At 37.6% G+C, this 14,524-nt stretch overlaps 1 protein-coding gene across 2 annotated transcripts in view; it reads left to right on the top strand.

Moving 5' to 3' along the window:
• The window catches only part of FRAS1 (Fraser extracellular matrix complex subunit 1), a 426,783-nt gene that overhangs the window by 71,925 nt on the left and 340,334 nt on the right, over positions 1 to 14,524 (top strand). The gene's annotated exons all lie outside the window — the stretch shown is intronic.

Genomic DNA, 14,524 nt, shown 5'->3' with positions numbered 1-14,524 from the left:
GCAGGTTGGTGGGGGGGGGAGGGGGGGGTCAGCGGTTCTATCTGATTGCTCTCATTTTCAGCCTTTCCAGGGTTCCGCAACACTGACCATCCCCTAAAGACACTTAAAGCTGAGAAACTCAAACTGTTTGCTTATCTGCTTTCTGTCCTTAAAAATTGTGATCTCTGTCATCCACGGTTACTGCTTCCTCTTCTCTTTGATAAGCATTTGTGTACTTTTATCTTTTATTTTACTGGGGCTTTAGGAAAAAGTAGAGATAAACACTTGTTTCATCCACCATGCTTCACTGGAAGACTTAGCACAATGATTTTTATTTCTGCAGGTACCTTTTTAAAGTAGTTAAGACTCAAAGGGGCAAAATAACAAAAGAAGGAAGGAAGAGGAGGGAGAAAGGAGAGGGTGTGGTTATGTTGAGGGTGTGGCTACTGATATTTGTGCCACAGATTTCTCATAGAGAATAAAACCAGAACTGAGTCAGGGCTTGAGTTTTGTTCCTAGGGTCTCTGGTGGTGTGTGATCATAGGTGGGTCTTCATCTGGAGAATAAGGTACGTTTGCCAAAAAGACATTGGTGAACTTTGGTGCAGTGCAACAAATATGTATTACAAAATGAATTTCCAAAGTCATTTCTCACCTTTTAACAAGAATTAACTTCATCATCTGCTTATCAAATGGAGGACTAGATTTCTTCTGAAATAAATGGAGAGGAAGATGGAAGTATTTCCAGTTCCATTATGGCTTATTCTGTCCTTCAAATAAGTTTCTGTTCAAACACCAACTAAAATTTGGGTCTCACAAAATATTTCATTTATTAAGTCATTCTCTTACTCATTATTTCTTTCTTTTGATTCCCAGAGCAGAGTAACTTTATTTTTGTAGAACATTGTGACTTAGGGCTTAAGGCAGTGCATGCTTGTTTTCATCATGAATTAAGCTATCTCCGCACAGATTGACTACTACTATGTGGCATTGTTTTGGATCCTTTGTATAAAAAGGTGAACAAGGTAGGATTTTTGTCAGCTTGAAGAGTTTATAGCCTTGTAAAAATCTGGTCTCCATTTTATTTTATTTATTTATTTATTTTTATTTATTTTTTTTCAACGTTTTTTATTTATTTTTGGGACAGAGAGAGACAGAGCATGAACGGGGGAGGGGCAGAGAGAGAGGGAGACACAGAATCGGAAACAGGCTCCAGGCTCCGAGCCATCAGCCCAGAGCCTGACGCGGGGCTCGAACTCACAGACCGCGAGATCGTGACCTGGCTGAAGTCGGACTTAACCCACTGCGCCACCCAGGCGCCCCTGGTCTCCATTTTAAAGAAAGAAATGTATTGTGAGTTGACAAAGTAATTTTGCACGTATAGTGAATGAATAGTTATGTAGCCGAGTTCCTGGCAGGGAGGTTCTAGTCTATGATGGTAAATCACATAGATTGCAAATTAGTTAGACTTGGCTCTCATTCCAGCTTTGCCATTATTTCAGGGGTGGGGAATGGGGGTAGACTTGTATCCTCTCTGAGTGTCAGTTTTCCCATCTATAAAGTGGAGAGAATAATACCATTCCCTGTATGTTAGTTTAAATGTGGTAATTTTTGTGAGAAGCCTTAGACCTGGCTTTGAGGAAGAAGTCAATTAATGGTGAGTAAAAGCTTGAAAGATGAGCAGAGAATCTTAGACAAAAATCTTGAGCTTGTGTTCTAGCTCTGCCACTTTCTAGCTCTGCAATGTTTGATAACATAGTCTCAGCTTCAGTTTCCTTATGTTTAAAATCGGGATATGATGTCTATCTTATACAGTTGCTATGAGGATTGTGTTAAACAGGATAAACTCTTGGCCCTATGTAAGTGTTTTGTGTGAGTTTTGTTGTTGTGATGTTTGGGATCCTGGGTACAGGATTGCATGATGTGACTGTGGTACACAAATACTGAGCATCTGTTTGAGCATTTGCCTGCCACACTATTTGGTTAACCTGCCCTTTGTGGTGCTCTCCTGAAAACTTAAATCTAATTGTTCATCATAAGGATTTTCGGGACATATTCTGTGGAGCTAGTCCAATCTGGAGGCAACCTTGGAAATAATTAAAAACTAAAGGCAACTACTTTGTGTAGCATAAAACGTGAAGAAAATGTCATTACTTCACTCTAAATCCCAGACCTTTTCTTCTACAAAACATGTGAACAGCTTGTAGAAATTAAATTATTTGGGATTTTTTATTCTCTTCAGAGGAGTGAAGAAATGACTTCTTTTTTCACTGGTGAGTAATCTGCTAATAGAGACTCATAGAGTCATAGACTTTTAGAGCTAAAAAGTAGCTTAGCTACCACCTGGTTAAAATTTTTAATTTTACTGATGAAGAAAGTAAGCTCGAGAAAGGCTGTGTCACTTGTCCAAGACGACAGAGCTATTAACTAGTGAAACCTAAGAAAACAGTCAAATCTCTGCTTAAATTTCAGCGAAAACAATACTGTGTAATAAAATAACTCGATGTAGTATTATAATGAAACTCTTTAAATGGTTTCTAGTCAGTCTCAGCTTAGAATAGAAAAGATGGGATCCTAAAGGGTTTTCTAAACAAGTTTGTTGAAATTATGTAAGAAAATTAAAAAAAAAATTAAATTCATCAATGAATGAGATTTTGTAAGCATTCTTGGGTTTCTAAACTAACACTCCAATTTTCATATGCTACATAGCTATTAATTATGTATTTGTGTTCTTATTCTTCTCCTTGTGTTAAGTTCTCCTTGTGTTAAGAATTCTGGTGACCATCATGGGGTGCCTGGGTGGCTCGGTTGGTTGAGCGCCCGACTTCAGCTCAGGTCATGATTTCCTGGTTTGTGGGTTCGAGCCCCACTTAAAGCTCTGTGCTGAATGCTTGCTCGGAGCCTGGAGCCTGCTTTGGATGCTGTGTCTCCCTCTCTCTCTCTGCCCCTCCCCCGCTCATGCTTTGTTTCTTTCTGTCTCTCAAAGATGAATAAACGTTAAAAAAAAAAAAAGAATTCTGGTGATCATCACTGCTTATTTGTGAACCCCAGTCACTGATGCCGAATAACTTGACCTAATACTCAGCCTCTCTTGGTTTCATCTTTAATGAAATGCAGCCTTCTTTTCTCACTAATGTTTACTGTGCAAACTGTAGTGATCCTGAACACACAATTTTTCTGGAAGTACCTATAGGAACACGTGCACCAGCAAAATCCATGCGACTTGTGTTCCATCAAATGAAACTAGGCATTTTCATGATTGGCAGCAGAAGGAGCCTGATTCTTCCATGAATAATATCTTATTAGCTTTAAATATCGGCTGGAGAAATCATCTTCTTTTAAAAAAATCTCAGACAAAGAATGTAATTCACACTCTTTGGGGAGAACCATTTTAATATCGCTTTTTTTTTTTTTTTTTTGCATGCTGAAAACAACTCCAGATTTGAAATTCTATTGCCCTTTTGTCTCTTGGCTTCTCTGTCAGTCTGCTGAGGAGGCACTGACTGGGAACAGCTTGGTCCTGGAAATGGTGGAGTTGGGGCGGTGCCAGTGGAGGGAAAGCCCACAAAAAGTGCCATGTTTTGGTTAATTGACCTAAGGGCCTGAGCATCCTTGGCAGCAGATATGCATTTGGCTTTAGTATCTGGTTTTGGGTTTGTGTAACTGCTTCCTTCTTAAATTTTGTTCCCAAGGAGTTAGCGTTTCTCAATTTGCTATATCCTCTGGGTATATTAAAAACATACTCATAGTAAAAAATTCAAACAGAACAAAAAGGTTATACAATGCATTGTAGACCCCCTCCAGGCTCAGTCTTCACAGGAAACACCATCTGTTCATTCTTGGGTCTCCTTTTAGACATTTTCCATGAACATGGAGTGGGTGTATAGTATACATATAGTTCTCTTCCTTACCTTTTCACTTCATAACAGTATATTTTGGAAATCTTTTTGTATCACCACATATGGTGAAGTCATTCTTGTATATGGTGAGGTAGTTCTCTCTGTTAGGCATGTTCCATTATTTATTGAGTTTTCTCATACCTTTTCCTTTCTTTCTCAGAAAACATACCTCAAGGCAAGCATTCAGTGAATCTCTCACTTAAGGCTTGAGGAGGCTCAATTTTCTAGCCCCAAGAAAGCCAGCTGGTGGCAGCTTGGGAACATTATTAACAGTCAGCATCTGCTCTTCCCTTTGCACCTCTTGTTGTATGAGGGGTGGTGTGTGTTTTGCTTTGCCAAAGTCAAAGCTGCAGTGGTGGCTCCAAGGGCAGCGGAATGTGGAAAAGTGAGTGGGAAGTTGGGCACATCAGTGGCAAATACTTAGATTGGGCATAATGAAGCAGAAAATCAAGGTAGTGTGCTGTCAGAATTTTCAAGGTCAGTAATGCTGCTCACTTTCTTTTCAAGTCAAGTTAGCGCAGGGGCTTATTCCAGTAGTTTTGCGTATTTTCCCAGATAGGAGGCAAGTCTTGGAGCTTATAAAGCCCATCTTGGGAAGAGCATGCAGACTTTCACAGGAAATTGAAATGTCAGTTTTTGCCTGCCTTCAAGAAAGAGTACTAAACTTTGGACAAGATAACTAGTTTTCAAACTCCTTTTAGAAGGGGAACCTGTTTTTTCAAATGAAATCTCGTTTACAATTTCCAGTAGAGAAAAGAAACAAAGTGGAGCTGCGGGGTGTGGATTGGGTCTGGTTGGTCTTTCCTCCCTTAATTCCCACAGCCTAGCATCCTATACAACACAGACAGACAGACAGACAGACAGACAAAGTAGATGAGATAAGCATTTAATTTCATCCAAGATGTTATGATTTTATCTTTGTCTTTTTAACAGTATTTAGACACTGTGAAGGTGTCTAATTGTGTATAATTTTGAAGAAGAAACATCTTCTCTTTTTAAAATGGCCTGTTTTGACTTTGCTGGATCCAAGGACATCCTGTTGGTTGAAGATCAGATATATCACTTCAGTTAACTGTTGGTTACTAAAGGAACATTTAGAAGTATCTAGACTGGAGAAACTAGTTTGTAGGGGAGGCCAGTCTTTATAGAAATTCCAAAGCCTGTGAGATTGATTGCTTTCAATGTTTACTGCAGCCAAATGATTAACTAGGACCTGAAACAGCCCACTGTGATTTATGCTGTGAATGCAGAAAGGATGTTTGCATATGACCATTGGGTTTCTTGCTGAAGCCCTTTAAAAATTGTTTATCTTGGGGACATGCACTGCTTAGAGTTTTTTATTTCCTTTGGTATTTTACATTGTCTTATGCCAGAGGCCAAGGCTAGCTTTGTAGTATTTACTGAGTTTGGTTTTTCAGGGCTTTCTAGGGGATGCCACTGAGTCTGTAGGAGAAAGTCATGCTTCAAACCATCTACAGTATGTAGTGCCCTGAAATTTTTCACCACTGCAAATGAGGTAGTTTTATGATTGATCAATTTTTCTAACTAAGGGAACACAATGCTCACAAACATTAAACACAACAGTGAACAGAATAGATAAAATTCTTACTCTTAGAGGACCTTCATTTTTGTTCGCTTAGTCATTTAAAAATTTGGTGAAAAGCCATTTGTCCCACCTTTTGTAATAGATGTTATTTAAAGAAAGATAATGTGCTCAAGGGTAGTGAAACTTGTTATTTTGGTAGGGAATTTAATTTTCTCTGTACTCAAGGTAGGGCTAATGGAAGATAAAGATCACGGGCTTGTCCCGAGTACAAAAGATAAATAACACAATTTTTCAAAATGTGCTATTATCTACCTACATGTAGAAGAAGACATTTTCTTAAAAATATACATTCCTCTAGGTGTAATGCAGACTTAAAAGAAAAAGCATTCAGTTGCAACTCTGTTCAATAGGGAACATCAAGAGACCTGAAGAGTTGCTGATAGAGAGATACTTTCCCTGGCTCCCTAGAGCAAGGGATTTCTGAAGCATTCACATTTCTTACCTTTCTGTTATAACCAGCAGAGTGCTAATAGGGCTTAATAGCTGACCAGAACTTTCAAGAATTCTTACACTTTGTTGGGAAGATATATTAATTTTTAAGTTAGTGTCTTTGCTGTCTTTTCCAAAAATATCTTGGTCTGTAGATGGATGGAATCATATTTGGTCAATTGCTGTTTCAAAAAGGACTGATTATAAGTGATAGCTCAGAAGCTAAATCAATATTTGCATTGTTCTATTTATCCTGTGTCATGTCACACTATAATTTATTGTACTATTGTGTTATATTTTAGAAAAATGAATGTTGGTATTGCCATTAAGAAAGCTTGAAAATTGTTCATAAATTTGAATTGATATCTTTCCTTGTGAATTCATGTGTGCTTGGAATGTTATCCTTTTCATGGTTTCTGGAGAGGCAGCGTGCTGCTCAAGGCACTTTCCCCCTTCCCCTGTTCATGGGAAAGTTTGAGGTGCAGGAATGAGACCAAGTGGGGGTTGGGTTGAGTTTCTTACCTGCTTGCCTTTGTTTAGGGCTCTGGGTTGCTTATTGCAGGCTCCTAGGGAGAGTAAAGGACTTACAGATTTGAAATTGAGTACCTGCTTTAATTCAAGCCTAATTGTCGTTTACAGTTGTATACTCCTATTTTCTCTCCAAAGAGGGACAAGCATTTTGAATTCAAGAAAAGACCTTTCCCTTGCACTTTTTGTGTGTGTGTCCCTCATGTCACATATAGTTCTTTTCATATAAGCCTAAGTATTTGCTGATTGACTGAGACTGGCTCAGAGCTAATAACTCACAGATAATAACTGATTCTGTTTTGGAGAATTCATTTATTTGTTTTGCAGATATTTGCTGAAGTCTTACTGTGTGCTAAAGAACTAGTGAGAATAAATAATTACTCCTTTGGTTGGATCTAAATCTGATTCTCAATGGTCCTGAATTGTAGATGACATGACCAGAAAATTGGTCTCATTACTTGTAGACACGTTTCATTGGCCTACTGGTCCTATTCACTTTGTTGCCTAAGTATAGCACGGAGCTCTTCTTCCTTTCTATCCTCAATGACCGGGCATGAGCTTGAACCATCATTATTGTTCACCTGGATTGCTACTATAGGTTCACAGCTCTCTTTATTTCATTGGTGTGCTTGCCTCACTCATACCCATCTTCTAGATTCTTCCACACTGATGCTATAACAATCTTTGTGACCTGAAGACTGTTCATATCTCTAAAAGGTTTTGTCCCTGACACACAGACCTTTTGCTAGTGTACCAGCCTTAATTTTAACTATGCCTTCCCCTCCACATTTTGTGTTCTAGAAATGTCCCATCATCATCAGTATCTACTAGACTGAGAGTTCTGTGACGGTAGGGTACATGTCTGTATGCACCTCTTTGAATCTCTGAGATCCAGAATGGTGCCCAGAATGTAGTGGGAGTCCATAAGTTTTTGTGGAATTGAATTCACACACTCTTTAAAACTAATAAGATTTCAGTTTGTTAGCAAGCCAAATTACATTGCCTTCTGTCTAATCCCTTAAATACTTATTTGATGGATTCCGCATTGTTTGTCAAAGCACTTTGTGAAATGGAAAATAGATGGCTCTTTCCTCCTACTGCTCAACAAAACTCAGAAATATATTTAGAATGTTTAGAATTTGATGAGTGCTAAAGACTGTCTGTGTGTTTCATCAGGTTGTCCTCCTCCTCATCTGATATGAGGAGGTAGTACTAATTTCTAACGTAATACAAAGGAGGAGTAAAGTAATGCAGGAGACCGTTTCACATGGTGTTCCTCAAAGAATCTTTTGCTTTTTGGTTATCTTGGGAACATGAAATAATTTAACAGATTTCTCAATATTCCTTGAATCTGATTTACGTTTCATAATTTTTCCCTTTTCAAGTTGTAAACCAATTTTCCTTGTAATATTGATTCTAGCATTTATTCAGTGATGTTCAACCAAAGTTTGTGGGGTTCAGTGTTATTTTAAGATCTCTGCTCAACTAAATCAAATCCTTTGCTTAATAAATCTCTGCAAATTCTTCAGAGTCTTTTTTTTTAGTGTAAATTTATCTATTCTAACAAATTTGGATTGCATATTATTTCCCATGATCTTTCTTCATAACCACTTTTTATTTATGGGATTTTTTTTCTTATCCTTATTTCATTAGACCAAGAGGCTGCATAACTATATGTACAGCTAACATATGGCCTGCCCTTTATATTCAGAGATGAGCCCACTCACCACTGGGATTGGTATCTTGAGTTGTGCTTCATGGAAACACAGGGACACAATTTCTCTTGATCTCCTCATCCTCTTAGAACTAATGGTGTACACTTTAGAGGGATTGGTTTTGTCTGTGTGTAAAGATTGATATACTTTGAACAAAAATTCAGGCTTAGCAGAATTAAATAAATTGCTCAATAAATCTGATCTATTTCCCAAAATCTACTTAAAATGTTTTTTGTTTTTTGTTTGTCATGGGATTTTTATATATGTTCTTAAAAGGGAAAAGAACATTATAAAGAACTCACATGTACTGGTCACTCAGCCTTAAAAGTTAGCAACATTCACCTATTTTAGGGCCTAGCCTTTAGCACCACTGCACTTGCTCCACACCTAACACAGGTTCTAAAGAAATTCAGTTGATTTTGGGAAGATCAGAAAATATAACATTTCTTTGTAGGCCCATTTTAATTGTATTTATGTAATTACTCCCATAACCATTTTAAATCATGCTCATTATTATTTAAAAAAAAAAACACAAAAAAACTAAGAAAATCCATTTTTAATCCCTGGAGGGGGAAAATTGCAAAAACAAGCAAATTGTAAATCTTAGCAGATGGGTAATTAAAAACAAACAAAGCAGAATTATCCTGAGAGTTTTTTCACGGTTCCAAATGCTGAGAATGTGTACTTTATTTGGGAGATTACCTCTACCCCGTCCTTGAATATCTAGCAGCAGATAATTGATTTTGTCTGGAGTTTTCTCCACTCTGTGGTCTGATGTGCTTCCTTCTACCATCTTCCTGTCCCAGGGAGGCACAGAGGTAATGGAGTAGCATGAGTGACCCTGTGTAACAGAGTGTCCTTTAATGATCTCCGTTAATTTAGGACAAGGCGCCATTTTTCTGTTGTCTTCATACAGACCATAAAAAATTGATTCAGGTAGCTTCGTTAAACTATAAAATCCTTGAGGTCGTAGATTGTTCATCTTGTATCCCCAGAACCTGGGACAGGGCCTGGCTTCCAGTATGTTTTTGGTACACATTGGTTGACTTGAGCAGAACCAAACTAAGATTAGATATGCAATTGGTTAAGAACCTACATGTGAGATGCTTTATTTTTAAAACTGGATTGATACACTCTGAACGAAAAAATTTTTGGCGTGTATTTAATGTATGAAAAAGATTATGGGTTTTTTTTTGAGAACAAATTGAAAAATGAAAAAAAATTAAACTAATCTAATATTGCTCTGAGCACAAGAATAAAGTAAATGGAATAAATTGTGCTGAAATGGGAAGGAAAGAAAACAAAATCTAACGGAGGGAGAAATCATAGTTAGAAAGCAAAGTTATTTTGCAAAACTATTATTTCTGTCATGACCTTTTCTTCAAGTTAACTGATGATACAGTCACTTGCTTTTTCTCATATAGAAACACATGGCATTCTAGGAGTTTATTTATAACCCACTGTGAAGAGCAAGTAGAGAAGAAGAATGCTCAATTATGCATTCTAAACACCATGCTTCGTGTGGTCAGGACGAATTGTTATTCTGCTTGTACCATGGTATCTTTTACATCTCAGCAAACATACCTGGCTTACTTTCCCCTACTTCCTCCTCTCTTTTTTCTCTGTTCAGGAAATCAATTTGGTTGGGTTTCTTGTGTAGGGCAAAACCCATGGATTTGTACAGAGCTGGTGAGCAGGCCATCAATGGGATCTCTGTTAGCTCATTTTTCATCAGGGAGATACATTTCTTTCTCAAAGCTGTGATCTAGGAGAGTTGCCAAGCAGCTAGAGTTTAAAAAAAAAATACACAAAAAAACAGCAAACAACGTAATTCTTTCATGTGATGGCTTCTCCCTTTGTGCTCATTATGCTGTTGCTGGCTGACCAGTTCTAAAATAGAGTCCACGGTTCCTTTGCCTTCAGCTCTTTCTGGGTTTTTGGAATCTTAGTCAAAGCTTAATTCCAAATCGTTGTCCACTGACAGCATTCAAAGGGTGGAAGTGGAGGACTGTCTTAAATTGAAAAATGATGGAAATTCATGAACAATTTCTCAAGTTCACTCTTGCGAGCTTAGCACGTGTAAAATATTTACAATGCTTTTATGTCCATAACTGAACTTTTGTATTCTTTGAACCCAAATCCCTCATCTTTTTTGATATCACTGTCTATCTCTTTGGCAGGATCTATAGTGGTGGCTTAAAACTCCAATATATTTTTCTTTTCTTTCTGGATCCTCAGATGAACCAGTAATGGAACAAACCAACTGACATAATTTGCTTCCATCTGCTTAGTTTCATGAATGCCTCTTTAGTAACCAGAGCCAGCTCTCCTGACCAGAAGAAACAACGATGCCCACCCACTGAGTGTGGGCCATTTTTTTTTTATTGTGAGTACTTGAATTTGCCTTATGTGTAAGATTCTCTAAAGAAGCAGTTGTTTTTCCATTACCTAAACAAGACACTGTCCCTAGGTGGCTTCGGAAGTCTGAAAAATGACCTCCGTTTCGAGGAGACCTTTCTGATGATTGAATTGAATGGACTGATTCTAAATGTTACACCATTAGTGACAAATATCTAACAATTACTTTTGACGCCTGGGACAAATTCGCATTTAGCTCAGCTGTTTTCCCATCAGGTTACCACTGTGATTCCTCTTTCCCACTGCTCCCACACAAGAAGGATGGTGTGGAAAGCCCACCACCAGTTTCCAGCCGGACTGTGTTCATCTCTTTCTAGTGTCATCTCTCCTCTGCTGCAACTGTAGGGTCAGGACAGCCATTCTCTCCCTTTTCCAAACTCTGAGTCACAGAAGCACTTTCTTTATTGGACTTTCCAACTACTCTCTCCACTTTGGTTGCTCTCTGGAAGTTTCTTCTTTAAGCTCTGCTGAGTGAGCTTTAAGCTTTAAGCTCTTAAAAGAGTGAGCACCAACTATGGTGCTCAAGCAGCATTCGAAGACTTAAATTCCCATATGTACATTGTAATGAACAAGCAAAACATTTCTATTTCACCTTGAAGATATATTGCATGTTACATTTTTAGGCTTGCTGAAATTAATAATATTGTTCAAGACAAGTGGCATTTGGATTCTTTTGCTTGCAGTTCTTTGTGGCAAAACTAAGTTTTTGTTTACTATCCTGTACCTCACATGACCTCTTTTCCCAAAGTAGGCTGGTTGTTGGATTCTCTTGTCCATTTAGCTATGCCATTACTGTTTCATTTTTAGAAATCTCTTAGTGGAGAATGGCTGTTATGTTGATGTGGTGTTAAAGTTATGATCACTGTGTTTTGGCCTTGCACATTCAGTAATGATGAAGAGTAGAGACAGTGATTGGAATTAGTAGACATTGTCTGGGATAGTTTATGTATAGTTTTGTTTTGTTTTTTTTAGTCTTTATTTTTGAGAGGGAGAGAGAACATGAGCAGGAGAGGAGCAGAGAGAGAAGGAGACACAGAATTCGAAGCAGGCTCCAGGCTCTGAGCTGTCAGCACAGAGCCGGATGCAGGGCTTGAACTCACAGAGTGTGAGATCATGACCTGAGCCGAAGCCTGATGCCCAACTGACTGAGCCACCCAGGTGCTCCAGTTTATCTGTAGTTCTTAAGCCAGACAGTAGCAGGAGCTCTTTGACATCTAGGACAGTGCTTCTTAATCACATATGGTAGCAGTTGGTCAGCAGTGAAGCGTGTCACACACAGTTGATGTATTGTGATGGGGTGAAACTTACCAGTATGAGATATTCACAGGCTCTCTGGGTCTGTACTTTCAATGAAAGAAAGCACAAAACTCAGTGGATAAATTTTTTGAGAGAAAAACAATCAAGTTGGAATATAAACTAACTCCTTTGGGCTTCATTGAGGGGAACTTGATGTCACAAGAATATGAAAGGTGGACCTTAAAAGTTCAGAGAGAGATGACCTAGAAAGGCAGATAGGAAAGGTGCGATGGTGTGGATAATCGAGAGTTTTTTTGGAGTGGGATAGTGAGTGGTTCCTGTGAGTTGCATGTTGTTTGAGGATGATGTAAGACAGGGCTTTTGTGTTGCTATGGACTCTACTCTGGAACTCCTTTAAATGATCATAGGCAATTCAAGAGAAAATGAAAATTCTTGTTTGGGCTGTACGTTTTAATTGTGACATTGCTCTGGACCGTGTGGATTATGGCTTTATAAGTTTGCGGTAATGATTAATTTTCTAAATTTTTGGTGTGATTTACTTTTAAAAATAATTTAGAACCAATTCACAACTATTCCTATATTATTACTCTCATTCATAATGGTTTAAAGTGCTCCCCCCCATGGGAAAGAAAGGATGCACTAGGGATTGTGCATAATCTCCAACATATCTTAGCTTTTCTGCAACTCAAAGTAGGCATCTATTACTATTAATCAGTGTGGCGATTATCATTTATTTATAGTGCTTGTGATTTGTGATATTATAGGTTTTAATTTACCCATGGGTAAATTTTTAATAAGGAAGATGGCAAGGATAGATGAAGAAAGCCTGAGTAATGTGTCTGTATCTCCACTGAACACAAAAAAGAAATATGTTTTAAATGTTTTCCTTAGTAAGAATACCATGGTCATAAACTGAAGGACTGTAGGTCAACTATGTCAAATGTAGCCCACAAACATGTTTTATTTGTCTCTCACGGTGTTTAAAAATTTGGGGGCCCATTGCCAAAATATCAGATATGGAGATTTCATAGGAAAATTTGACTTTCTAACTTCTCGTAAACATTTGGAAGGTTTGAGATCATTGGGCACATATTCCCATGGTGACCATCATCTGGATATGTTTAGAAGCCTTGCTCATTAGGTGGGACATAGACTTTTTTTGCTGTTGTCCCCACAATGCTGTTTTCTTAGGCCCTGGCTGCCCCTTTGGTTTTGTAGGCATTGGAGTATGCTGTTTCTAACTGAAAGTGATCATTACATCAAAGGTAGACAAAGTGATGAAGTTTTTAAAAGTTTGTAACAATCCTATTAATATTAATAATGCTAAGTGACTGTAAATTTTGTGTAGTTATAATGTAAAACAAAAAAATGTAGGATTTATTTCTTTTAATTGGAATATTTTATTTTCTGTTTTTATATAGAATCATTTCTGATATCTTTCAGTGGCTCATTTTGTTACCCAGATGTAAGCACCAACCACTTAAAGGTTTAAAGATGTCTTATAAAAGAAAGGAAAGAAATATGATTATTCTAGTGAAAAGAAATAATTACATTTTTTCTTTTTCGTTAGAATCTTTTCTGGATCTCTAATCCATAGATTATATTAGTAAGTGAGCTGGTATATGTAAATAAACTGTGCTTTGTTGTTTTACATTACTACCCAGTGTGGGCTTTAGATTAAGACGGTCTGGGTTTGAATTCTGACCGTGTCACGTACAAGTTGTGTGACCTGGAAGAGTCAGAACTTCTCCATGCCTTGGTTTCCTCACCTGTCATATAGAAATCATTGTAGCACTTACCTTAGAGGATTGTTTTGATGTTTAACTGAATAATCTAGACAGGGCAGGTGGCACAGAATAAGAACTCAATAAATATTACCTATTATCATTACTTCTAGATAGAGCCGTCAGTGTTATCTAATTTATTATATTACAACTTTTTTTTTTTTGGCTGAAAAAGGTCTTGTGCAATATTGGGGGCATGTTGGGCATGTCTACCTCATCTGTCAAGAGTAAGGTGGCAATACTCTGCCTTGGAAAATGCTTTTGTACTAAATCTCAATTTTAAAAATTTTATCTAGTGCCATAGACCTTCACCTGTAAAATGAGGAGGATTTTCTTTGCTGTCTACTTTGTATGGTGAAACAGGGTAAACTTATATAAAGATAACTGAGGCTACTGGTAGAAAGATGCAGAAAAGACTTTGTCTTCTATAAATGAATTTGATGACGATGGATTTAGTCATCCATTCTCCAATTCCCAATTCCATTCATTTTCTCAGCCTTGGTAATTGAATACAGAAAAGCATAAGTATCAGGTTGTGGCCAAAAGATAATATGCAAAAAACTAATTCATTGATATGTAAATGTACTTTGTCCTTAAAGTGTCTCTTGTCTTGTAAATTTAACATTATTTTTCTAGACTTTGACTTCTCTTTAGAAGGAGGAGAACCAGGTTTTACTCCCATGCCTAAAAGGGGAATAAAAGGAATTCCTAAAAGGATTCCTAAAAGGAATCCACAAGAAAAATGTTTTTGAATCAGCATACCTGGGATATAACAGTAACTTGGGAGATGCTGTGCATTGACAGAAATTTATGATCATGTCCTCCCATCTTGTTCATTCTCCCAGAAAAATTTTGTTTTAAGTGGGAAGAGATAAAAATGGTACCAAAGAACTATTTCTTGGATTCACAA

This window comes from Prionailurus viverrinus, chromosome B1, assembly GCF_022837055.1.
Source record: "Prionailurus viverrinus isolate Anna chromosome B1, UM_Priviv_1.0, whole genome shotgun sequence".
Classification (NCBI taxonomy): Eukaryota; Metazoa; Chordata; class Mammalia; order Carnivora; family Felidae; genus Prionailurus; species Prionailurus viverrinus.
This window is presented reverse-complemented; position numbering and strand designations above follow the sequence as displayed.